This window comes from Spodoptera frugiperda, chromosome 24 (genome assembly GCF_023101765.2).
Source record: "Spodoptera frugiperda isolate SF20-4 chromosome 24, AGI-APGP_CSIRO_Sfru_2.0, whole genome shotgun sequence".
Classification (NCBI taxonomy): domain Eukaryota; kingdom Metazoa; phylum Arthropoda; class Insecta; order Lepidoptera; family Noctuidae; genus Spodoptera; species Spodoptera frugiperda.
The window spans coordinates 387,569-414,674 of record NC_064235.1 but is presented as its reverse complement, the minus strand read 5'-3'; the positions used below and the strand labels follow the sequence as shown (position 1 = coordinate 414,674).

General features: G+C 42.2%; 3 pseudogenes; all 3 read right to left on the bottom strand.

The window, feature by feature from the left end:
- Positions 1–27,106, bottom strand: part of LOC126912223 (uncharacterized) — a 148,324-nt pseudogene that overhangs the window by 120,472 nt on the left and 746 nt on the right.
- On the bottom strand, positions 1,047–9,560 carry LOC126912225 (uncharacterized; annotated as a pseudogene).
- Positions 10,374–14,728, bottom strand: LOC126912224 (uncharacterized; annotated as a pseudogene).

Sequence of the window (27,106 nt, the reverse complement as noted above, 5' to 3'; positions counted from 1 at the left end):
ATATGACAAAATAAAAAAATACGTGTCTAATATTGTTTCATTACCTAACTGACGGACTAAATAGATGTTTAATTTTCATACCCCGTCATCATCCCTATTATTTATTTAGGTCTTTAGTAATTGTAATGTCACCCCTTCCTGACAACAGATCGATCTGATATTTGGTACACACTCGTTAATCTCGATGGCCATACAATATAATGTAATTGTTTCCACAACTACCTCCATTATGGATATCTAACGGAAGGACTTGCTTGGTAGAATACAGCTCATTGAAACCGTTTAACATATATCTTTTTAAATGTATTACTTGTTTATCATATCTTTAGTCAAATTTAGTCTTTTCTCTATATTATAAAATGGCAGTTTCGTCTAATATAGGGGGTATTTTGAATAACTATTTATTTTTTACAATACTTTGAGCGTTCACGGTAACCCCCTAAAGTAAAATTAATAGTCAAAAATATTCGTTTCGTATACAAAAAATTCTAAAATGTCCCCCCAAAATGTGCCAATTATTTATTTTATCCAGTTTCTTTAACATGTTAAGGTATACTTAGAACGTCGTTTTGTTAATCTGTTCGCAGCAAACTCGAAAAGTAACGAACGGATTTTGATGGAATTTTCACCAGGAATAGAGTGATTTTTGAGTAATGATTAAGGGGTAGGCAGAGGTGCACATTACGGCACGTAATGCCGCTATACAATGTACACCCACTTTTCACCATTTGTGTTATAAGTCCCATGTAATAGGGGTGAGCCTATTGCCATATACTGGGCACAATTCCAGACTCCGTGCTACTACTGGGAATTTTCGAAAAACCGAAAAAAGCCCAGTAAAGGTGAACTTCCAAAGTATAAAAGTAAGCGTCCACAGAACCGCATCATACGCCGTATGACGTCATCAGCAATACCTACATACGATGCGTACTTTTGACGTCATACGAATGCGTACGTTGCGTACGATGCGAGTCTGTGGACACTTACCTTAATATTTTTCCCGGCCCGGGAGTCGAATCGAGACTCTCGTGAATTAAATAGACAGAAATAAGTATACCTTAACACGCTTGCTTCTAAACATATAACTCAGTAAGTCACCGCTAACCTAGTAGTGGACTAGACCTAATTCTTCGTTGTGGGGGTGGCGACCCCTAAGTTTAACAGGCCCGGGTATCGAAGCTGGTTCGACATGAGGTACGCGAGCTGCCGCTGGTCCATAGTACCCAAGCTACTGTATAACGCCATGTAGGGCTCCATGAACGAAGACATCGGAACAGAATTCTTCTGCAACTCCATCAATTGAGCTAAATTCTGACTCTGACTTTGATTTTGACTCAGATTTTGACTGTGAATGTGACCAGTGGGGGAGTCGTCTCTAACTTGGTAGCTGGGGATGGTGATAGTGGGTTTTTTCGTCGTACCAGGGGATGTATACTTGGGGTACGTCTCCTTGGGGGGAGTCGGGGTTTTCGTAGACATAAACTTGCCATTACTTGACCGTTTCTGGGGGGGCCTGTTTTTATTAGGACTTGACGCTTTATTTACTAGTGTTATTTCTAGATTGGACCCCACCACCGCTTTGCCATCGACTAACGTGTAGTTTTTAGTTAAATTCTGAGGGGTGTGGTTGGGGGATGGCGATGGGGGGACTCTTACTATCTCCACAGCTGGTTTAGGAGGGGACGGGCTTGTGGATTTACAAGTCAGGTCTAAAATGTCTTGGGGGGTTGGTTGTGTAGGGGGAGCTCTTAGGGGTTTGACGGGGGCCCCGTGGAGGACGGGGGGGGGCGGCATGAAGGGGTCCTTCGGGTTCCCGTACACAGTTTTCTCGGGCCCCGTGTTGCCGAATATCGAGGACGCTTGGATTACTTTCGGGGTTGCACCCCATTCGCGTAATTAGGAATAATGTTGTACATGTGGAACAGTTGCGCCGGCGTCATGATCTGATGCTGGACAGTGGGGTTGAGGATGATGGGGGGCGGCACCATGTGGGGGGCCACCCCCTGCCAGGGGGGGAGCGCGGTGACCTCGAGCCCCCTCTCCTTGAGTATGTCGAGTTTCTTCTTCTTCACAGCCTGCGGGCTCTCGGGGTACTCGTCCAAGTCGATGATTTCTGGCGTTTTCGGTTTGTACGGGACCTGGAAGGTAAATGGTTTAATGTTTAGATGTAAGTATTTATAGTCGAAGAAAGATTAATTCTTTGACTAGCTTCTGCCAGCGGCTTTGCTCGCGTTCCCGTGGGATAAAAATCTATCAAAGATAGCATCCTGTCTGTATTGTGTCCAGTATATGGCAATAGGCTCACCCCTATTACATGGGACTTATAACACAAATGGTGAAAAGTGGGTGTACATTGTATAGTGGCATTACGTGCCGTAATGTGCACCTCTGCCTACCCCTTCGGGGATAAAGTAATTAATTCTACACTATAGTGTAAATGTATGTTTGTGTGTGCTTACCTCTACAATATCGTCGTCGTGTGCGTTAGTGTGTGTGTGCAGTATCCCGAAGTTGGTCCGCGGGCGACCTGCGCCGGCGCCGGTACTGTCGCTCAGGGCGGGGACTGGCGCTGGAAGGACATTTGGAATGTTATTATATTATGTAAATAGCGAAATATGGCGAAATCTTCAGTTTTATAAAGTGCAGGTTGACTATAGAATCGAACTGTATAGTTAAATCGTAGACCCATACAGTCTACACTTGGAGCTGCGGTCTACCTAGCTTGTTACCGGCGCTCCGGCTCGGAAAGCAGGAGTAGGATTTTCCCCCACAAAAATAAATACAGTCTATACACATTTACTTAACTGTCCACTCAATTGCCCCCTTCCCAATCCACGATTCCCCAACAACCCTTAAATTCCTAACCCCCAAAAGGCAACGCACTTGTAACGGCTCTGGTGTTTCAAGTGTCCATGGGCGGCGGCGATTGCTTACCATCAGGTGATACGTCTGCTCGTTTACCGGCTTATACCATAAAAATATACTAACGTGTATGTGCGGGAGTGTGTGTGTGGGGCCGGGTCGGTTTGACCCGCACGGCGCGCAGAGAACTACGGCCCACTGGACGGGATAACTTCTGGAATAATATATATACACTCGCGTTAATTATTATAATTAGAGAAAACTTGTTATATTATGTCACGTGACTTTTTATCGGGGATGTTAGGAATATTCGCATTAATTCAGACATCTGTATCACGCCGCATTCAATCAATGCGAATTTTAACATATCAGATTTAAATCAATAAGTAACAATATGTAATAAAGGAAGTGCGTTTGTTTGGGCAATTGCTAATTTCACTAAAAATATAATTAAATGAATAATAGGTTAATTTTAAATTGATTTCCAGTCATTTATGCAATTTAAATGTAAATAATTTTTCTCTTAAAATCCCAATATTCGCATCTGCATCCGCATTGAATCCACATTCGCAGAAATGTTTATTTTTTTATACCAATCAGGTGTATTTTTGCTAGTGATACAATTTCACATGATACAATGGTGGATTAAATTTTTTAATAATCCGCAATTTGTAATAACAACTTGGACGCAAACGGGCGATTCGTGCGATAATATTATGTTAGAAGTTGAAGTAATGCGGCAGTGACTCACCAGGTCGGTGGGTGCGGGCCCGCTGTGTCCGTTCATGGGGGGCGCGCGGGACATGTCCGCTCCTGGGGGTAGCATATATATGTAAACAATGTGTATAAGTCAAATATATTTTAAAATAACTAACTACATAGTATATAGGGTGACTGGTAATTAGTGAACGATATTTAAACACGTGATTGTACTCGTGATTACAAACAACTTTCCCGAAGAAACTTTTTTTTGTATACTCATTAGTTTTATTTTTATCGCAATAACAAAGTAGTCTTCCTATAACGCGGGCGCCTCGCTGCTGATCATGCGAAACCACGTGATCGCGCAAATTTTAGTTGTTTTGTTATTGAGGTAAAAATAAAAATAAGACATGACACACAGACCTGAAACAACAATTTGTGGATCACAAAAAGAGTTGCTCCGTGCGGGAATCGAACCCGTTATTCGTTGCCCAGCCATCGCACCAACCGTGCAATTCATATTCACTGAGCAGTTATTCTTGCGACATGACCAAAAAATGCCAAATATATAAAACATAACTCACCAATACTATACTTCTGTAAGTCATTCAGATAGTTCTGGCTAAAGTCCTTCCCCTCCTCACCCCCCACTTTAGCGTCCCCCTCCAACAGTTTAACAGACGGCTCTATCAACTTCTCCACCGGTTTCACAGATATCTTCACCAACTTCTCCTCTTTAGGTAGAGAGTCTAGAAACTCTCTATTTAACTCTTCTGCGTTTTTTACTATAACTTCATCTTTGGTATTAACCTCCCCGGTTTCGCAGTCGACGTCTTGTTTGTCCCCCTTGTCGGTGTCGAGTTTGGGGGAGGGGGAGGGGGTGCGCAGTACCTTGACGTCGTCGTCCCGGAGGGGGAGTCGGTGACGTCGATGGTGGCGATGGTGCGCGGTTCCTCTAGCTTCCCGTTGTGTTTGTATGGGAGGGACACGCCGTTGTTTCGTTCATGGTTCTCGAATGGGAGGAGGAATCTGGAAGTTATTTTGGATTAATTTAATTTTGATGTGTTGTGTTCATAGATATAATAAGTAACAGTGTAAAGGATAATTTTAGATTTTTTTCTTTATTTTAGTTATACGTTAGTCTTTATTCCTTTTTAGGCTGTAAATAAAGTGTAATTTCATAATCATCATCATCAGCCGAGAGACGTCCACTGCTGAACAAAGGCCTCCCCTTGGTCCTCCACATAGAACGACAAGTATAGTTCAGTAAAGCAAAAAAAAGTTCAGTAAAGTAAAAGTAGAAGTTCAATGAAAAACCACTATTTTGTACTTATATACATATTAATTTACGAAGATAATGGAAATCTCCTATTTCAGTAATACAAGTTTAATATTTGAATAGAATGTTGTTTCTGGTTCTGTCACTTAGTCGGGTATACTACACCCACAACAAGAGTGGGGCGTTAGTTTAGTTTTATGACTTTTGGTATAAGTTTGTATGGAAGCAAGGAACCGACATAATGGGCAAACCCACATGGAAGTAGGTAATTATAAGCATGTCTTTAATTCCCTCTTGTCCTTTCCATCATCGAACCACAAGACAATCGGCGAGGCGTCACCGCTTCATGGTGGATATCCCACCCACTCGCACGAAGCGCTTCGCTTCAAGCTTCCTTGTGCGAACTGCTAGGGAGTGGAACTCCTTGCCGGAGTCTGTGTTTCCTGATGGGTATAACCTGGGTGTCTTCAAGGCCCGAGTGAATAGGTTGCTTATGGGCAGACGTGCTCCACCGTAGGCCGCATCATCACTTACCATCAGGCGAGATAGCGACCAAACATAAAAAAGAAGTGGTTACCTCTCGTAGTGCCTCCTTGTCCTGGCGGGTTGTTCCCTGTGCAGGTCCCGCCACAGCCGCAGGCGGCACACGGCCTCGTACCCGCCGCGGGACACCACGCCCGCGTACAGCGCGCGGAGGGATACTGGAATATAACATAATATATGATGTTACACACATTCGTGACACGTACTAAATTAATTATTCATCATCATCAGCCTATAGCAGTCCACTGCTGGACATAGGCCTCCCCAATTGTTCGCCACTTTGCTCTATCACTAGCGACTCGCATCCAGCTCCTGCCAGCCATCCTGCGCAGATCGTCACTCCACCTCGCCTGGGGGCGTCCTACACTACGTTTACCGAGACGCGGTCTCCACTCCAGGACTCGCTTACCCCAACGGTTGTCGGTCCTGCGGGTAATATGGCCGGCCCACTGCCACTTCAGCTTGCTGATCCGGTGGGCTATGTCGATCACCTTGGTTCTCTGCCGAATCACTTCGTTTCGAATGCGATTCCGGAGAGAGACACCGAGCATAGCCCTTTCCATAGCCCGCTGAGCGACTTTGAGTTTGTGGACCAGTCTAGCCGTAAGTGTCCACGTTTCGGCACCGTATGTCATTACGGGTAGGACGCACTGGTTAAAGACTTTCGTCTTTAGGCACTGTGGGATTGACGATGAGAAGACTCGACGGAGTTTTCCGAAAGCTGCCCAACCCAACTGAATTCTCCTATTCACCTCATCCTCAAAGTTGTTTCTACCTAAATGCAACGTTTGCCCGAGGTAGACATATTTCTGAACAACTTCGAGGACGGCTCCGTGAATCGCAATCGGTTCCGGTAGAACATGTTCATTGAACATGACCTTGGTTTTGTCCAAGTTCATCCGTAGGCCGATGCGTGCAGAGGAGTCAGCCAGGTCGTTCAGCATCCCTTGTAGGTCCTGCAGCGTTTCTGCCATTATGACGATATCATCTGCGAATCGCAAGTGAGAGATGTGTTCGCCATTGATATTGATGCCACGTCCTTTCCAGTGCAGCGTCTTGAACATATCCTCCATTGCATTAGTGAACAGTTTCGGGGATATGACGTCCCCTTGTCTCACTCCTCGATGCAATGGTATGGGACGTGTTTGCTGATTCTGTACTTGGACGGACATAGTGGCGGCTTCGTAAAGACATCTCATCACTTGGATGTATCGCCAATCAACCTGGCATCGCTGCAAGGACTCCAGGACAGACCAGATCTCTATCGAGTCAAAGGCCTTCTCATAGTCCACAAATGCTAGGCACAGGGGCTGATTATACTCTTCGGTTTTCTGTATAATCTGCCGCACTGTGTGGATGTGGTCTATGGTGCCGTATCCGCTCCGAAATCCAGCCTGCTCCGGTGGTTGGAATTCGTCGAGTCTTCGCGCAAGACGGTTCGTGATCACTCTTGAGAACAGCTTATAGACGTGGCTTAGAAGCGAAATGGGTCGATAGTTCTTCAGAAGGCTTTTGTCCCCTTTCTTGAAGAACAAGACGACCACACTTCTGCTCCACGCCTCTGGAGTTCTCCCTTCAAATAGGACAGCGTTAAAAAGCTTTTGGAGCTCCCTCAGTACGGGTTTGCCTTTGGACACTTATAGGCTGTTGATTTTATTAATCTTTTATTTTAGGGTATTTTATTCTTAGAACATGCCAGCCCCTAGGCTGTTGGTGTATGTGATGTGATTGTACCGGGTGTGACACACCCACAACACAGAAGTTACAATAAAACACATTGTGAAAATTTTAATAATTTTATTTTTGTACGTTTTGCGCACAAACATTGCAATCATTAACATTATATTTACAAATTGCGAAGACATATATTAACCTAGTCGGGAACCGTATAGAGCGAAACAACTCTCGAATATCACCGTACAGGGTTCGATACCCGAGTTACACAAAGTTGTAACTTACACCACTTTGTTATATCTCGAAAACGACTGAACATAAAATCATGAACTCTCTAAAAAAAATTTATTTGATACATATATCATTTTAACTACTACCTCTGCCTACCCCAGTTTCAAATAGGCAATTCAAAAGTTGTTTCATATCACATCAAAATTACATCAGGACAAGTAGACTTAACTATTCAAACACTTTTCGCCCACCCATCCATTTCCAAACCTCGAATCCTGAAGTAAGTGAGACGTTGAACAATTATAAACTAGAAATTCAGCTAATAGTTAGAACACAATTATTTTACAGTGAATATAATATGGGTAGTAATGTTATGTCATCTTGAAAACTGCTTGACATATTTTGATAAAAATTAAACCAGGATATCATGGTATCGCTTTGTATAACATTTCCATAAATTTGAAGACCAATTTATACTGGATTTCTCACAACAAAACCAAATATCGCTCACCTAGTAATATATTAGTGTTTAAAAGTGCATATTAATCTATTTATTTCCATATTCATCGAGAGAGGTCGTAAGGGTCATAATACCATTATTGTAGTTTCCCCCTCACGCACGTAAAACAACGGTTCGTTGGTCAGTAAAGTAAAAACTAAACAAGTCAGGTAAACTATGAAAACCGTAAATGTGTCAATATATTACTAGGTGTGCGATATATTTATTTAAGCCCAAAAATAAAACGTTTTGAGCTTCTTACCGCGGGTGTAGTATACCCTATATATCGCATATTACAAGTAAAAAGTCAAATAAATAAAAATGACATCCTGCTTAGAAGAAAATGAATATAAAATTCACGTATTAATTAAAAAATATATCGTTTTTAATTCCCGTAACTATTTGACGAGGTACCTAGACTAGTATCAAGTCATTTTTAAGGGGGGGGAAATCGTCCAATGACTTCTCCCGCCTTGGGCGAGGTGAGAGGGAGTGTCAGACTTTTACTGACTAAACACCACCCCGTTCCTACTCCTGCTTTTCGAGCCGGAGCCCCGGTAAACCCGCTAGGTAATCCGCAGCTCCGAATCGAGTTAGAGACTCATATTCATGAGCAGTTACTTCTGAGGATTACCAATACGAAAATAGCAATAATACTTTACCCAACTAAGCATAGAAAATTAATATTCTAACTTTTTAAACAATATTAGAAGAAAATCAACATAAAAAACAAAAATTGGAATTTATCTAAAACTAATGAATATTTTACAAAAATTCTTGTTTTATTATACAGCTGAATATTTCAGGAACATTTTAAATAATGAAACATCACGCTATGTTGCATAGGGGCTAAGCAGTAACCGAACAAACATTACTACCCATGTGAAAATTTGCAATTTATAATTATAATTTTTATACCTAAGACTTCGTACATACAGATAGACTTATATATAATGAAATATTTACAAAACGTATTATTACATAATTATAATTATATATATAAAAGAAACAACTGTTTCATTGTTCCCACATTAATTTTTTTCATTTTTCTCATTAATTATAACAATAATTATAAAAATTAACTCCGGAGATCATTTCGGTGACTCGAAACTTCTTTAAAATACCAGTAGATAAAACTATACCATATTCTTCATGTTTGTTATTGTCACCACCCCTACTATTGCCGTGGGTGTGGCATACCCGAGTAAGGTGACTTCGTATTGAACAGATATTGGCCAGCTGCGCTCTCTGATAAACCTGAACCTTTTGTCGAGTGAGGAAATTATGTCAAAGCCCCTCTTATGTAGAGGAAGAAACATTACACACGTATGTTTTATTTTCTTACGGAAAAATACTTTCTCAGATATATCGAGTTAAATAAAATATCGCGTGACGTCGCTTCTAGGTACGTTTTATACGTAGAAATGACGTATTTGCTCCCACTGACACATTTGATTCGTTTTATCTAAGTATTGTTACCTTATATGACAAAATAAAAAATACGTGTCTAATATTGTTTCATTACCTAACTGACGGACTAAATAGATGTTTAATTTTCATACCCCGTCATCATCCCTATTATTTATTTGGGTCTTTAGTAATTGTAATGTCACCCCTTCCTGACAACAGATCGATCTGATATTTGGTACACACTCGTTAATCTCGATGACCATACAATATAATGTAATTGTTTCCACAACTACCTCCATTATGGATATCCAACGGAAGGGCATGATTGGTAGAATAGAGCTCATTGAAACCGCTTAACATATATCTTTTTAAACGTATTACTTGTTTATCATATTTTAGTCAAATTTAGTCTTTTCTCTATATTATAAAATGGCAGTTTCGTCTAATATAGGGGTATTTTGAGTAACTATTTATTTTTTTACAATACTTTGAGCGTTCACGGTAACCCCCTAAAGTAAAATTAATAGTAAAAAATATTCGTTTCGTATACAAAAAATTCTAAAATGTCCCCCAAAATGTGCCAATTATTTATTTTATCCAGTTTCTTTAGCATGTTAAGGTATATTTAAAACGTCGGTTTTCATATCGATCTATTCGCAGCAAACTCAAAAAGTAACGAACGGATTTTGATGGAATTTTCACCAGGAATAGAGTGATTTTTGATTAATGATCAAGGGCTAAACAGAGATGCACATAACAGCACGCAATGCCGCTTTACAATGGACACCCACTTTTCACAATTTGTGTTATACGTCATTCAATAAGGGGTGAGCCTATTGCCATTTTGTACAGAGCACAATTCCAAACTCCGTGCTACTACTGAGAAATTTTTGAAAAACCGTGAAAAGCCCAGTAAAGATGAGCGTCCACATGTCCGCATCTTACGCATCGCATGTAGGCATTGCCGATGCGTACGATGCGAGTCTGTGGACACTTACCTTAATATTTTTCCCGGCTCGGATATCGACCCCGAAACCCCATCACACTCGCGACCACTCGACCAACGAGGCAGTCAAATCAAAAATCTGATAAACAGAAATAAGTATACCTTAACACGCTTGTTCCTAAAAATATAACTCAGTAAGTCACCGCTAACCTAGTAGTGGACTAGACCTAATTCTTCGTTGTGGGGGTGGCGACCCCTAAGTTTAACAGGCCCGGGTATCGAAGCTGGTTCGACATGAGGTACGCGAGCTGCCGCTGGTCCATAGTCCCCAAGCTACTGTATAACGCCATGTAGGGCTCCATGAACGAAGACATAGGGACAGAATTCTTCTGCAACTCCATCAATTGAGCTAAATTCTGACTCTGACTTTGATTTTGAATTTGATTTTGACTGTGTATGTGACCAGTGGGGGAGTCGTCTCTAACTTGGTAGCTGGGGATGGTGATAGTGGGTTTTTTCGTCGTACCAGGAGATGTATACTTGGGGTACGTCTCCTTGGGGGAGTCGGGGTTTTCGTAGACATAAACTTGCCATTACTTGACCGTTTTTGGGGGGGCCTGTTTTTATTAGGACTTGACGCTTTATTTACTAGTGTTATTTCTAGATTCGACCCCACCACCGCTTTGCCATCGACTAACGTGTAGTTTTTAGTTAAATTCTGAGGGGTGTGGTTGGGGGATGGCGATGGGGGGACTCTTACTATCTCCACAGCTGGTTTTGGGGGTGACGGGCTTGTGGACTTACAAGTCAGGTCTAAAATGTCTTGGGGGGTTGGTTGTGTAGGGGGAGCTCTTAGGGGTTTGACGGGGGCGCCGTGGAGGACGTGGGGGGGCGGCATGAAGGGGTCCTTGGGGTTCCCGTACACAGTTTTCTCGGGCCCCGTGTTGCCGAAGATTGAGGACGCTTGGATTACTTTCGGGGGTTGCACCCCATTCGCGTAATTAGGAATAATGTTGTACATGTGGAACAGTTGCGCCGGAGTCATGATCTGATGCTGGACCGAGGGGTTGAGGATGATGGGGGGCGGCACCATGTGGGGGGCCACCCCCTGCCAGGGGGGGAGCGCGGTGACCTCGAGCCCCCTCTCCTTGAGTATGTCGAGTTTCTTCTTCTTCACAGCCTGCGGGCTCTCGGGGTACTCGTCCAAGTCGATGATTTCTGGTGTTTTCGGTTTGTACGGGACCTGGAAGGTAAATGGTTTAGATGTAAGTATTTATAGTCTTAGAAAGATTAATTCTTTGACTAGCTTCTCCCAGCGGCTTCGCTCGCGTTCCCGTGACATAAAAAGTGTCCTATCACCCAAGATAGTACAAACTTTGTCTGTATTGCGTCCAGTATATGGCAATAGGCTCACCCTCTATTACATGGAACTTGTAACACAAATGGTGAAAAGTGTGTGTACATTGTATAGCGGCTTTACGTGCCGTAATGTGCACCTCTGCCTACTCCTTCGGGTTCATTCTACATTATACATATAAATGTATGTATGTGTGTGCTTACCTCGACGATGTCGTCGTCGTGTGCGTTAGTGTGCGTGTGCAGTATCCCGAAGTTGGTCCGCGGGCGACCTGCGCCGGCGCCGGCACTGTCGCTCAGGGCGGGGACTGGCGCTGGAAGGACATTTGGAATGTTATTATATTATGTAAATAGCGAAATATGGCGGAATCTTCAGTTTTATAAAGTGCAGGTTGACTATAGAATCGAACTGTATAGTTAAATCGTAGACCCATACAGTCTACACTTGGAGCTGCGGTCTACCTAGCTTGTTACCGGCGCTCCAGCACGGAAAGCAGGAGTAGGATTTTCCCCCACAAAAATAAATACAGTCTATACACATTTACTTAACTGTCCACTCAATTACCCCCTTCCCAATCCACGATTCCCCAACAACCCTTAAATTCCTAACCCCCAAAAGGCCGGCAACGCACTTGCAACATCTCTGGTGTTTCAAGTGTCCATGGGCGGCGGCGATTGCTTACCATCAGGTGAACCGTCTGCTCGTTTACCGGCTTATACCATAAAAAATATACTAACGTGTATGCGCGGGAGTGTGTGTGTGGGGCCGGGTCGGTTTGACCCGCACGGCGCGCAGAGAACTACGGCCCACTGGACGGGATAACTTCTGGAATAATATAAATGTACTCTGCATTAATTATTACAATTAAATAAAACATAATATATTATGTCACGTGACTTTTTATCGGGGATGTTAGGAATATTCGCATTAACAGACATCTGTATCCGCTCAATCAATGCAAGTTTTAACGAATGTAGATTCAAAATCAATAAGTAATTACATGTAATGGAAGAGTATAATTGTTTTGATAATTGCTTAATTTTAAATTGATTTCCAGTCATTTATAATAAAATTAAAGTGACTATCGCATTATCCTTTTAATCCACATCTTAAATATTTTTATTTATCTTTATGCAATCATACATTGGACAATTTTACATCCGCAATAGATATGTTTTTTTTTAAATCCGCAACGTCTGCGGATGTATAAATTTTAATAATCGGATCCGTAACAACCTGTGATGAAAACATGGACGCGAACAGGCGATTTTCTATTATGATTAGAAGTTGGTGTAATAAATGTGGAGTAACTCACCAGGTCGGTGGGTGCGGGCCCGCTGTGGCCGTTCATGGGGGGCGCGCGGGACATGTCCGCTCCTGGGGGCATACATATATAAACAATGTGTATAAGTCAAATGTATTTTTATATAACTAACTACATTGTATATAGGGTGACTGTCACATAATTAATATAACGATATTTAAACACGTGATTGTACTCATGATTACAAACAAGTTTTCCGAAGATAATTTTTTTGTATACTCATTAGTTTTATTTTTATCGCAATAACAAAGTAGTCTTCCTATAACGCGGGCGCCTTTACGCTGCTGATCATGCGAAACCACGTGTTCGCGCAAAATTTTGTTGTTTTATTATTGTGATCAAAATAAAAAATATACATGACACACAGACCTGAAACAACAATTTGTGGATCACAAAAAGAGTTGCTCCGTGCGGGAATCGAACCCGTTATTCGTTGCCCAGCCATCGCACCAACCGTGCAATTCATATTCACTGAGCAGTTATTCTTGCGACATGACCAAAAAATGCCAAATATATAAAACATAACTCACCAATACTATACTTCTGTAAGTCATTCAGATAGTTCTGGGTAAAGTCCTTCCCCTCCTCACCCCCCACTTTAGCGTCCCCCTCCAACAGTTTAACAGACGGCTCTATCAACTTCTCCACCGGTTTCACAGATATCTTCACCAACTTCTCCTCTTTAGGTAGAGAGTCTAGAAACTCTCTATTTAACTCTTCTGCGTTTTTTACTATAACTTCATCTTTGGTATTGACCTCTCCCGTTTCGCAGTCGACGTCTTGTTTGTCCCCCTTGTCGGTGTCGAGTTTGGGGGAGGGGGAGGGGGTGCGCAGTACTTTGACGTCGTCGTCCCGGAGGGGGAGTCGGTGACGTCGATGGTGGCGATGGTGCGCGGTTCCTCTAGCTTCCCGTTGTGTTTGTATGGGAGGGACACGCCGTTGTTTCGTTCGTGGTTCTCGAATGGGAGGAGGAATCTGGAAGTTATTTAATTTAATATAAGTAACAGTGTATAAGATAATTTTAGTTTATTTTTTTTAGCTTTAAATTAGTTTTTATTCCTTTTTAGGTTGTAAATAAAGTGTAATTTCATAAAGCATTTTCATCAGCCGAGAGACGTCCACTGCTGAACAAAGGCCTCCCCCAGGTCCTCCACATAGAACGACAAGTGTAATTTAGTAAAAAAAAAAAAAAAAAATTTAGTTAAAAGTAGAAGTTCAATCAAACATCAGTATTTTATACTTATATACATATTAGTTTACGAAGATAATGGAAATCTCCTATTTTAGTAATACAAGTTTAATATTTTAATAGAATTTTGTTTGTGGTTCTGTCACTTAGTCGGGTATACGACACCCACAAGAAGAGTAGGGCGTAAGTTTCATTTTATGAATTTTGGTTGAAGTTTGTATGGAACCAAATAACCAACATAAAGGGCGAATCCGCGTGGAAGTAGCTAGCTATAAGCATGTCCTTGATTCCCCCTAGTTCTTTCCATCATCGAACCACAAGACAATCGGCGAGGCGTCACCGCTTCATGGTGGATATCCCACCCACTCGCACGAAGCGCTTCGCTTCAAGCTTCCTTGTGCGAACTGCTAGGGAGTGGAACTCCTTGCCGGAGTCTGTGTTTCCTGATGGGTATAACCTGGGTGTCTTCAAGGCCCGAGTGAATAGGTTGCTTATGGGCAGACGTGCTCCACCGTAGGCCGCATCATCACTTACCATCAGGCGAGATATATAAAAGAAGTGGTTACCTCTCGTAGTGCCTCCTTGTCCTGGCGGGTTGTTCCCTGTGCAGGTCCCGCCACAGCCGCAGGCGGCACACGGCCTCGTACCCGCCGCGGGACACCACGCCCGCGTACAGCGCGCGCAGCGACACTGGAATATAACATAATATATGATGTTACACACATTCGTGACACGTACTAAATTAATTATTCATCATCATCAGCCTATAGCAGTCCACTGCTGGACATAGGCCTCCCCAATTGTTCGCCACTTTGCTCTATCACTAGCGACTCGCATCCAGCTCCTGCCAGCCATCCTGCGCAGATCGTCACTCCACCTCGCCTGGGGGCGTCCTACACTACGTTTACCGAGACGCGGTCTCCACTCCAGGACTCGCTTACCCCAACGGTTGTCGGTCCTGCGGCTAATATGGCCGGCCCACTGCCACTTCAGCTTGCTGATCCGGTGGGCTATGTCGATCACCTTGGTTCTCTGCCGAATCACTTCGTTTCGAATGCGATTCCGGAGAGAGACACCGAGCATAGCCCTTTCCATAGCCCGCTGAGCGACTTTGAGTTTGTGGACCAGTCTAGCCGTAAGTGTCCACGTTTCGGCACCGTATGTCATTACGGGTAGGACGCACTGGTTAAAGACTTTCGTCTTTAGGCACTGTGGGATTGACGATGAGAAGACTCGACGGAGTTTTCCGAAAGCTGCCCAACCCAACTGAATTCTCCTATTCACCTCATCCTCAAAGTTGTTTCTACCTAACTGCAACGTTTGCCCGAGGTAGACATATTTCTGAACAACTTCGAGGACGGCTCCGTGAATCGCAATCGGTTCCGGTAGAACATGTTCATTGAACATGACCTTGGTTTTGTCCAAGTTCATCCGTAGGCCGATGCGTGCAGAGGAGTCAGCCAGGTCGTTCAGCATCCCTTGTAGGTCCTGCAGCGTTTCTGCCATTATGACGATATCATCTGCGAATCGCAAGTGAGAGATGTGTTCGCCATTGATATTGATGCCACGTCCTTTCCAGTGCAGCGTCTTGAACATATCCTCCATTGCATTAGTGAACAGTTTCGGGGATATGACGTCCCCTTGTCTCACTCCTCGATGCAATGGTATGGGACGTGTTTGCTGATTCTGTACTTGGACGGACATAGTGGCGGCTTCGTAAAGACATCTCATCACTTGGATGTATCGCCAATCAACCTGGCATCGCTGCAAGGACTCCAGGACAGACCAGATCTCTATCGAGTCAAAGGCCTTCTCATAGTCCACAAATGCTAGGCACAGGGGCTGATTATACTCTTCGGTTTTCTGTATAATCTGCCGCACTGTGTGGATGTGGTCTATGGTGCCGTATCCGCTCCGAAATCCAGCCTGCTCCGGTGGTTGGAATTCGTCGAGTCTTCGCGCAAGACGGTTCGTGATCACTCTTGAGAACAGCTTATAGACGTGGCTTAGAAGCGAAATGGGTCGATAGTTCTTCAGAAGGCTTTTGTCCCCTTTCTTGAAGAACAAGACGACCACACTTCTGCTCCACGCCTCTGGAGTTCTCCCTTCAAATAGGACAGCGTTAAAAAGCTTTTGGAGCTCCCTCAGTACGGGTTTGCCTTTGGACACTTATAGGCTGTTGATTTTTTTAATCTTTTATTTTAGGGTATTTTATTCTTAGAACATGCCAGCCCCTAGGCTGTTGGTGTATGTGATGTGATTGTACCGGGTGTGACACACCCACAACACAGAAGTTACAATAAAACACATTGTGAAAATTTTAATAATTTTATTTTTGTACGTTTTGCGCACAAACATTGCAATCATTAACATTATATTTACAAATTGCGAAGACATATATTAACCTAGTCGGGAACCGTATAGAGCGAAACAACTCTCGAATATCACCGTACAGGGTTCGATACCCGAGTTACACAAAGTGGTAAAGTTACACCATTTTGTTATAACTCGAAAACGACTGAACATATTATCATGAACTCTCTAAACAAAAAAAATCTATGATACATATATCATTTTAACCACCTCTGCCTACCCCAATTTCAAATAGGTATCAATTCAAAAGTTGTTTCATATCACATCAAAATTACATCAGGACAAGTAGACTTATCTATTCAAACACTTTTCGCCCACCCATCCGTTTCCAAACCTCGAATCCTGAAGTAAGTGAGACGTTGAACAATTATAAACTAGAAATTCAGCTAATAGTTAGAACACAATTATTTTACAGTGAATATAATATGGGTAGTAATGTTATGTCATCTCATAAACTGCTTGACATATTTTGATAAAATAGAAACCAGTATATCATTGTCTCGCTTTGAATGAGTTTTCCATACATTCGAAGACCAATTTATACTAGATTGTACACAATCAAAACAAATATATTCTTTTAAGTCCAATAATAAAATGTTTTGAGCTTCATACCGTGGGTGTAGTATACCCTATATATCGTATAAGTCAAAAGTCAAATAAATAAAAATGGCATCCTGCCTAGAAGAAAATGAATATAAAATTCACTTAATAATATAAAAAAATATCGTTTTTAATTCTCGTAACTATTTGACGAGGTACCTAGACTAGTATCAAGTCATTTTTAAGGGGGGGGGGAATCGTCCAATGACTTCTCCCGCCTTGGGCGAGGCGAGAGGGAGTGTCAGACTCTTACTGACTAAAAACCACCCCGTTCCTACTCCTGCTTTTCGAGCCGGAGCCCCGGTAAACCCGCTAGGTAGTCCGCAGCTCCGGATCAAGTCATAAGACTCATATTCATGAGCTACTTCATTACTTCTACTAGAGAGTTACTTCTCAGAATTACCAAAACGAAAATAGCAATAATACTTTACTCAACTAAGCATAGGAAGTTAATATTCTAACATTTTAAACAATATTAGGAGAAAATCAACATAAAAAACCATTTTTAAAAACAAAAAATTGAATTTCTCTAAAACTAGGGAATATTTTTCCAAAAATTCTTGTTTTATTATACAGCTGAATATTTCAGGAACATTTTAAATAATGAAACATCACGCTATGTTACATAGGGTGTAAGCAGTAACCGAACAAACATTACTACCCATGTGAAATTTGCAATTTATAATTATAAATTTTATAGCTAAGACTTCGTACATACAGATAGACTTATACATAATGAAATATTTACAAAACGTATTATTACATAATTATATATATAAAAGAAACAACTGTTTCATTGTTCCCACATTAACTTTTTCATTTTCTCATTAATTATAACAATAATTATAAAAATTAACTCCGGAGATCATTTCGGTGACTCGAAACTTCTTTAAAATACCAGTAGATAAAACTATACCATATTCTTCATTCTTGTTATTGTCACCACCCCTACTATTGCCGTGGGTGTGGCATACCCGAGTAAGGAGACTATGTATACCAGCAGCGCTCTCTGATAAACCTGAACCTTTTATCAAGTGAGGATATTATGTCAAAGCCCTTCTTATGTACAGGAAGAAACATTACACACGTATTTTTTATTTTCTTACGGAAACAAATACTTTCGAAGATATATCGATTTGAAATATCGCGTGACGTCACTTCTATGTACGTTTTATACGTAGAAATGACGTATTTGCTCCCACTGACACATTTGATTCGTTTTATCTAAGTATTGTTATCTTATATGACAAAATAAAAAAATACGTGTCTAATATTGTTTCATTACCTAACTGACGGACTAAATAGATGTTTAATTTTCATACCCCGTCATCATCCCTATTATTTATTTAGGTTTTTAGTAATTGTAATGTCACCCCCTTCCTGACAACAGATCGATCTGATATTTGGTACACACTCGTTAATCTCGATGTCCATACAATATAATGTAATTGTTTCCACAACTACCTCCATTATGGATATCTAACGGAAGGACTTGGTTGGTAGAATACAGCTCATTGAAACCGTTTAACATATATCTTTTTAAATGTATTACTTGTTTATCATATCTTTAGTCAAATTTAGTCTTTTCTCTATATTATAAAATGGCAGTTTCGTCTAATATAGGGGGTATTTTGAATAACTATTAATTTTTTTATACAATACTTTGAGCGTTCACGGTAACCCCCCTTAAGTAAATTAATAGTCAAAAATATTCGTTTCGTAAACAAAAAATTCTAAAATGTCCCCCCAAAATGTGCCAATTATTTATTTTATCCAGTTTCTTTAGCATGTTAAGGTATACTTAGAACGTCGGTTTTCATGTCAATCTGTTCGCAGCAAACTCGAAAAGTAACGAACGGATTTTGATGCAATTTTCACCAAGAAATAGAGTGATTTTTGAGTAATGATTAAGGGTAGACAGAGGTGCACATTACGGCACGTAATGCCGCTATACAATGTACACCCACTTTTCACCATTTGTGTTATAAGTCCCATGTAATAGGAGGTGAGCCTATTGCCATATACTGGCACAATTCCAGACTCCGTGCTACTACTGAGAAATTTTCGAAAAACCGAAAAAAGCCCAGTAAAGGTGAGCGTCTACATGTCCGCATCGTACGCATTCCGTATGACGTCATCAGCAATACCTACATACGATGCGTACTGATGACGTCATACGGAATGCGTACGATGCGGGTCTGTGGACGCTTACCTTAATACTTTGCCCGACCCGGGAATCACACTCGCGACCACTCGACCAACGAGGCAGTCAAATCAAAAATCTGATAAACAGAAATAAGTATACCTTAACACGCTTGCTTCTAAACATATAACTCAGTAAGTCACCGCTAACCTAGTAGTGGACTAGACCTAATTCTTCGTTGTGGGGGTGGCGACCCCTAAATTTAACAGGCCCGGGTATCGAAGCTGGTTCGACATGAGGTACGCGAGCTGCCGCTGGTCCATAGTACCCAAGCTACTGTATAACGCCATGTAGGGCTCCATGAATGAAGACATCGGAACTGAATTCTTCTGCAACTCCATCAATTGAGCTAAATTCTGACTTTGATTTTGATTTTGAATTTGATTTTGACTGTGAATGTGACCAGTGGGGGAGTCGTCTCTAACTTGGTAGCTGGGGATGGTGATAGTGGGTTTTTTCGTCGTACCAGGGGATGTATACTTGGGGTACGTCTCCTTGGGGGGAGTCGGGGTTTTCGTAGACATAAATTTGCCATTACTTGACCGTTTTTGGGGGGCCTGTTTTTATTAGGACTTGACGCTTTATTTACTAGGGTTATTTCTAAATTGGACCCCACCACCGCTTTGCCATCGACTAACGTGTAGTTTTTAGTTAAATTCTGAGGGGTGTGGTTCGGGGATGGCGATGGGGGGACTCTTACTATCTCCACAGCTGGTTTTGGGGGGGACGGGCTTGTGGACTTACAAGTCAGGTCTAAAATGTCTTGGGGGGTTGGTTGTGTAGGGGGAGCTCTTAGGGGTTTGACGGGGGCCCCGTGGAGGACGTGGGGGGGCGGCATGAAGGGGTCCTTCGGGTTCCCGTAAACAGTTTTCTCGGGCCCCGTGTTGCCGAATATCGAGGACGCTTGGATTACTTTTGGGGGTTGCACCCCATTTGCATAATTAGGAATAATGTTGTACATGTGGAACAGTTGCGCCGGCGTCATGATCTGGTGTTGGACCGTGGGGTTGAGGATGATGGGGGGCGGCACCATGTGGGGGGCCACCCCCTGCCAGGGGGGGAGCGCGGTGACCTCGAGCCCCCTTTCCTTGAGTATGTCGAGTTTCTTCTTCTTCACAGCCTGCGGGCTCTCGGGGTACTCGTCCAAGTCGATGATTTCTGGAGTTTTCGGTTTGTACGGGACCTGGAAGGTAAATGGTTTAATGTTTAGATGTAAGTATTTATAGTCGAAGAAAGATTTATTCTTTGACTTGTTTTAGCCAGCGGCTTTGCCCGTGTTCCCGTGGTATAAAAAATATCCTACCACCCAAGTCAAATTATACCCTCTCTATATTGTGTCCAGTATATGACAATAGGCTCACCCCCTATTACATGGGACTTATAACACAAATGGTGAAAAGTGGATGTACATTGTACAGCGGCATTACGTGCCGTAATGTGCACCTCTGCCTACCCCTTTAGGGTTAAAGTCATTAATTCTACACTATAGTGTATATGTATGTATGTATGTGTGTACTTACCTCGACGATGTCGTCGTCGTGTGCGTTAGTGTGTGTGTGCAGTATCCCGAAGTTGGTCCGCGGGCGACCTGCGCCGGCGCCGGTACTGTCGCTCAGGGCGGGGACTGGCGCTGGAAGGACATTGGAAAGTTAGTATATTGTATACATCGCGAAATATAGCGAAATATAAGTGTGGAAGAGCCATGCTTCGGCACTGCTGGGCCGGCTCGACCGGAGTGATACCACGGCCGAGCAGTACACCGACGTGAAACAACGCTTGCGTTGTGTGAGTGAGGTTACCGGAGGCCCAATTACCCCCCTTCCCAATCCCCCAACAACCCTTAAATTCCTAACCCCCAAAAGCCGGCAACGCACTTGTAACGCCTCTGGTGTTTCAAGTGTCTATGGGCGGCAGCGATTGCTTACCATCAGGTGATCCGTCTGCTCGTTTACCGGCTTATATTATAAAAACAAAAATAATATACTAACGTGTATGCGCGGGAGTGTGTGTGTGGGGCCGGGTCGGTTTGACCCGCACGGCGCGCAGCGAACTACGGCCCACTGGACGGGATAACTTCTGCAACAACATATATGTACTCGCATTAATAATTATGATTAAATGATAAATGATATTTATTTTGCAAATATGTTACAATGTAACTCTTTTACACGTCAATCTCTTAAATAACTAGATGAGGCCGGCATTTCCTATCGGACTACTCTGAGAAGAAATGCCGAAACAAAGTCAGAGGTCATAGTCTCTTTTAAAGTCCAGACAATATTATGTTATATATTATATAAATAAAACATGTTATATTATGTTACTCGACTTCTGATCAGGGTATGCTGTGAATATCCGCTTTAAATCAGACATCTGCATCCGTGTACACATCCGTATCAATAAATGCGGAGTTTTAACGGATGCAGATTCATATCTATAAGTAAGTAAGAAAAGTCCGTTTGTTTTGGTAATTGCTATTTGATTCATTGGAAATATGATTTATTTTCTTCATTAATTTAATTAACAATAGGTTAATTTGTAAGAAAATTGATTTTCAGTCATTTACTCGTATGTAAATAAAATATTAATAATTATTTTTTACTTGCATCCGTATCGCGTTTGCATCTGCATTGAATCCACATCCGCAGAATTTTTTTTTACTCTGTGTGTACAATCATATCATACAATGGTGGACTTCGATTTTTAATAATCCGAAATTTTAATAATATGCTTGTTATGCGAACAGGCGATTTTGTACTATTATGATTAGAAGTTGGTGTATTAAATGCAGCAGTAACTCACCAGGTCGGTGGGTGCGGGCCCGCTGTGGCCGTTCATGGGGGCGCGCGGGACATGTCCGCTCCTGTAAATAACATTTATATGTTACATATATTTTAATAAAACTACCTATTTGTATAAGGTGTTCGAAAAGTATCTGCCACGGCTTTAATGGGAGGTACAGGTAGTGTTGTGTTTGAAGATGGATATCCGCAACACCAGTGCAGGAACATGTTCGTTGCCGGCCTTTTAAAAAGAATACTGCGATTTGTGCGGGATTCGAACCCACTACACGTTGCGCGACAGCGGGTTGACCAGCCACTGCACCATCCGTGCAGTCCATATTCACTCAGCAGTAATTTTTATGACATTTTTAACTAGACAGTTACACCCAAAAAGTCCTAATATATATCTTTTTTATGGGACAAGTCCGCCACAACCTCCCATACCGCTGCAACTCCTGTACACCAGGATCTACAGTAGATACAACCATGCAAACACCGGAACACTGAAGTCCAACGTCCCAGGGACATAAATGACTGTCTTGGATCCCGCAACGAAATAAATGGGAAGATATTATGTATTAGAGGGAAAGAAAAAGAAAACGATAGTTTCCATTTCCCTCGGTGAATTTAAAGCAGGAGACAGAATGACTGAAGCCTAAAGGCACAAAAAAGACTGCACAACTGGGAGAAGCCCAGTCGCCAAGCACCACGGAAATTTTACTTAAAACTAAATGGGTCCTATGTGTGAGCTGTTATGTGTTAAAAAAAGAAATGACAAATATACATAAAACATAACTCACCCATACTATACTTCTGTAAGTCATTCAGATAATTCTGGCTAAAGTCCTTCCCCTCCTCGCCCCCCACTTTAGCGTCCCCCTCCAACAATTTAACAGACGGCTCTATCAACTTCTCCACCGGTTTCACAGATATCTTCACCAACTTCTCCTCTTTAGGTAGAGAGTCTAGAAACTCTCTATTTAACTCTTCTGCGTTTTTTACTATAACTTCATCTTTGGTATTAACCTCGCCCGTTTCGCAGTCGACGTCTTGTTTGTCCCCCTTGTCGGTGTCGGGTTTGGGGGAGGGGGAGGGGGTGCGCAGTACCTTGACGTCGTCGTCCCGGAGGGGGGAGTCGGTGACGTCGATGGTGGCGATGGTGCGCGGTTCCTCTAGCTTCCCGTTGTGTTTGTATGGGAGGGACACGCCGTTGTTTCGTTCGTGGTTCTCGAATGGGAGGAGGAATCTGGAAATGATTTAATTTATGTAATTTTGATGTGTTCTGCTAACTGATATAATAAGTAACAGTGTATAAGATAATTTTAGTAATATTTTTTTTTCTTTATTTTAGTTTTAAGTTAGTTTTTATTCCTTTTTAGGTATTTTTAGGTTGTAAATAAAGTGTAGTTTTGTAAAGCAAAAAAAGTTTAGTAATGTAAAAGTAGAAGTTCAATCAAACATCAGTATTTTATACTTATATACATATTAATTTACGAAGATAATGGAAATCTCCTATTTCAGTAATACAAGTTTAATATTTGAATAGAATTTTGTTTGTGGTTCTGTCATTTAGTCGGGAGTACGACACCCACAATAAGTAATAATAAGGTTGAAGTTTGTATGGAAGCAAGGAACCGACATAGCGGGCGAACCCGCGTGGAAGTAGCTAGTTATAAGCATGTCCTTGATTCCCCCTAGTCCTTTCCATCATCGAACCACAAGACAATCGGCGAGGCGTCACCGCTTCATGGTAGATATCCCACCCACTCGCACGAAGCGCTTCGCTTTAAGCTTCCTTGTGCGAACTGCTAGGGAGTGGAACTCCTTGCCGGAGTCTGTGTTTCCTGATGGGTATAACCTGGGTGTCTTCAAAGCCCGAGTGAATAGGTTGCTTATGGGCAGACGTGCTCCATCGTAGACCGCATCATCACTTACCATCAGGCGAGATATATAAAAGAAGTGGTTACCTCTCGTAGTGCCTCCTTGTCCTGGCGGGTTGTTCCCTGTGCAGGTCCCGCCACAGCCGCAGGCGGCACACGGCCTCGTACCCGCCGCGGGACACCACGCCCTGGTATAGAGCGCGGAGCGACACTGGAATATAACATAATATATCATGTTACACACATTCGTGACACGTACTAAATTAATTATTCATCATCATCAGCCTATAGCAGTCCACTGCTGGACATAGGCCTCCCCAATTGTTCGCCACTTTGCTCTATCACTAGCGACTCGCATCCAGCTCCTGCCAGCCATCCTGCGCAGATCGTCACTCCACCTCGCCTGGGGGCGTCCTACACTACGTTTACCGAGACGCGGTCTCCACTCCAGGACTCGCTTACCCCAACGGTTGTCGGTCCTGCGGCTAATATGGCCGGCCCACTGCCACTTCAGCTTGCTGATCCGGTGGGCTATGTCGATCACCTTGGTTCTCTGCCGAATCACTTCGTTTCGAATGCGATTCCGGAGAGAGACACCGAGCATAGCCCTTTCCATAGCCCGCTGAGCGACTTTGAGTTTGTGGACCAGTCTAGCCGTAAGTGTCCACGTTTCGGCACCGTATGTCATTACGGGTAGGACGCACTGGTTAAAGACTTTCGTCTTTAGGCACTGTGGGATTGACGATGAGAAGACTCGACGGAGTTTTCCGAAAGCTGCCCCACCCAACTGAATTATACTATTCACCTCATCCTCCAAGTTGTTTCTACCTAACTGCAACGTTTGCCCGAGGTAGACATATTTCTGAACAACTTCGAGGACGGCTCCGTGAATCGCAATCGGTTCCGGTAGAACATGTTCATTGAACATGACCTTGGTTTTGTCCAAGTTCATCCGTAGGCCGATGCGTGCAGAGGAGTCAGCCAGGTCGTTCAGCATCCCTTGTAGGTCCTGCAGCGTTTCTGCCATTATGACGATGTCATCTGCGAATCGCAAGTGAGAGATGTGTTCGCCATTGATATTGATGCCACGTCCTTTCCAGTGCAGCGTCTTGAACATATCCTCCATTGCATTAGTGAACAGTTTCGGGGATATGACGTCCCCTTGTCTCACTCCTCGATGCAATGGTATGGGACGTGTTTGCTGATTCTGTACTTGGACGGACATAGTGGCGGCTTCGTAAAGACATCTCATCACTTGGATGTATCGCCAATCAATCTGGCATCGCTGCAAGGACTCCAGGACAGACCAGATCTCTATCGAGTCAAAGGCCTTCTCATAGTCCACAAATGCTAGGCACAGGGGCTGATTATACTCTTCGGTTTTCTGTATAATCTGCCGCACTGTGTGGATGTGGTCTATGGTGCCGTATCCGCTCCGAAATCCAGCCTGCTCCGGTGGTTGGAATTCGTCGAGTCTTCGCGCAAGACGGTTCGTGATCACTCTTGAGAACAGCTTATAGACGTGGCTTAGAAGCGAAATGGGTCGATAGTTCTTCAGAAGGCTTTTGTCCCCTTTCTTGAAGAACAAGACGACCACACTTCTGCTCCACGCCTCTGGAGTTCTCCCTTCAAATAGGACAGCGTTAAAAAGCTTTTGGAGCTCCCTCAGTACGGGTTTGCCTTTGGACACTTATAGGCTGTTGATTTTATTAATCTTTTATTTTAGGGTATTTTATTCTTAGAACATGCCAGCCCCTAGGCTGTTGGTGTATGTGATGTGATTGTACCGGGTGTGACACACCCACAACACAGAAGTTACAATAAAACACATTGTGAAAATTTTAATAATTTTATTTTTGTACGTTTTGCGCACAAACATTGCAATCATTAACATTATATTTACAAATTGCGAAGACATATATTAACCTAGTCGGGAACCGTATAGAGCGAAACAACTCTCGAATATCACCGTACAGGGTTCGATACCCGAGCTACACAAAGTTGTAAAGTTACACCATTTTTGTTATAACTCGAAAACGACTAAACAAATTATGATGAACTCTCTCAACAAAAAAAAAAATCTTCAATACATATATCATTTTAACCTCTGCCTACCCCAATTTTAAATAGGTATCAATTCAAAAGTTGTTTCATATCACATCAAAATTACATCAGGACAAGTAGACTTAACTATTCAAACACTTTTCGCCCACCCATCCGTTTCCAAACCTCAAATCCTGAAGTAAGTGAGACGTTGAACAATTATAACTAGAAATTCAGCTAATAGTTAGAACACAATTATTTTACAGTGAATATAATATGGGTAGTAATGTTATGTCACCTTGAAAACTGCTTGACATATTTTGATAAAATATAAACCAGTATATCATAGTATCGCTTTGTATGATCTTTCCATACATTCAAAGACCAATTTATACTAGTTTAAACACAACAAATTTATTAAGTCAAAAAAATAAAACGTTTTGAGCTTCTTACCGCGGGTGTAGTATACCCTATATATCGTATAAGTCAAAAGTCAAATAAATAAAAATGGCATCCTGCCTAGAAGAAAATAGTAAAAAAATCACGTATTAATTAAAAAAATATATAGTTTTTATTTCACGTAACTATTTGACGAGGTACCTAGACTAGTATCAAGTCATTTTTAAGGGGGGGGGAATCGTCCAATGACTTCTCCCGCCTTGGGCGAGGCGAGAGGGAGTGTCAGACTCCTACTGACTAAAAACCACCCCGTTCCTACTCCTGCTTGTCGAGCCGGAGCCCCGGTAAACCCGCTAGGTAGTCCGCAGCTCCGAATCAAGTCATAAGACTCATATTCATGAGCAGTTACTTCTGAGGATTACCAAAATGAAAATAGCAATAATACTTTACCCAACTAAACATAGGAAGTTAATATTCTAACTTTTTAATCATATTAGGAAAAAATCAACATAAAAAATCAATTTTAAAAAACAAAAATTGGAATTTCTCTTAAACTAATGAATATTTTACAAAAATTCTTGTTCTATTATACAGCTGAATATTTCAGGAACATTTTAAATAATGAAACATCACGCTATGTTACATAGGGGCTAAGCAGTAACCGAACAAACATTACTACCCATGTGAAATTTGCAATTTATAATTATAAATTTTATAGCTAAGACTTCGTACATACAGATAGACTTACATATAATGAAATATTTACAAAACGTATTATTACATAATTATATATATAAAAGAAACAACTG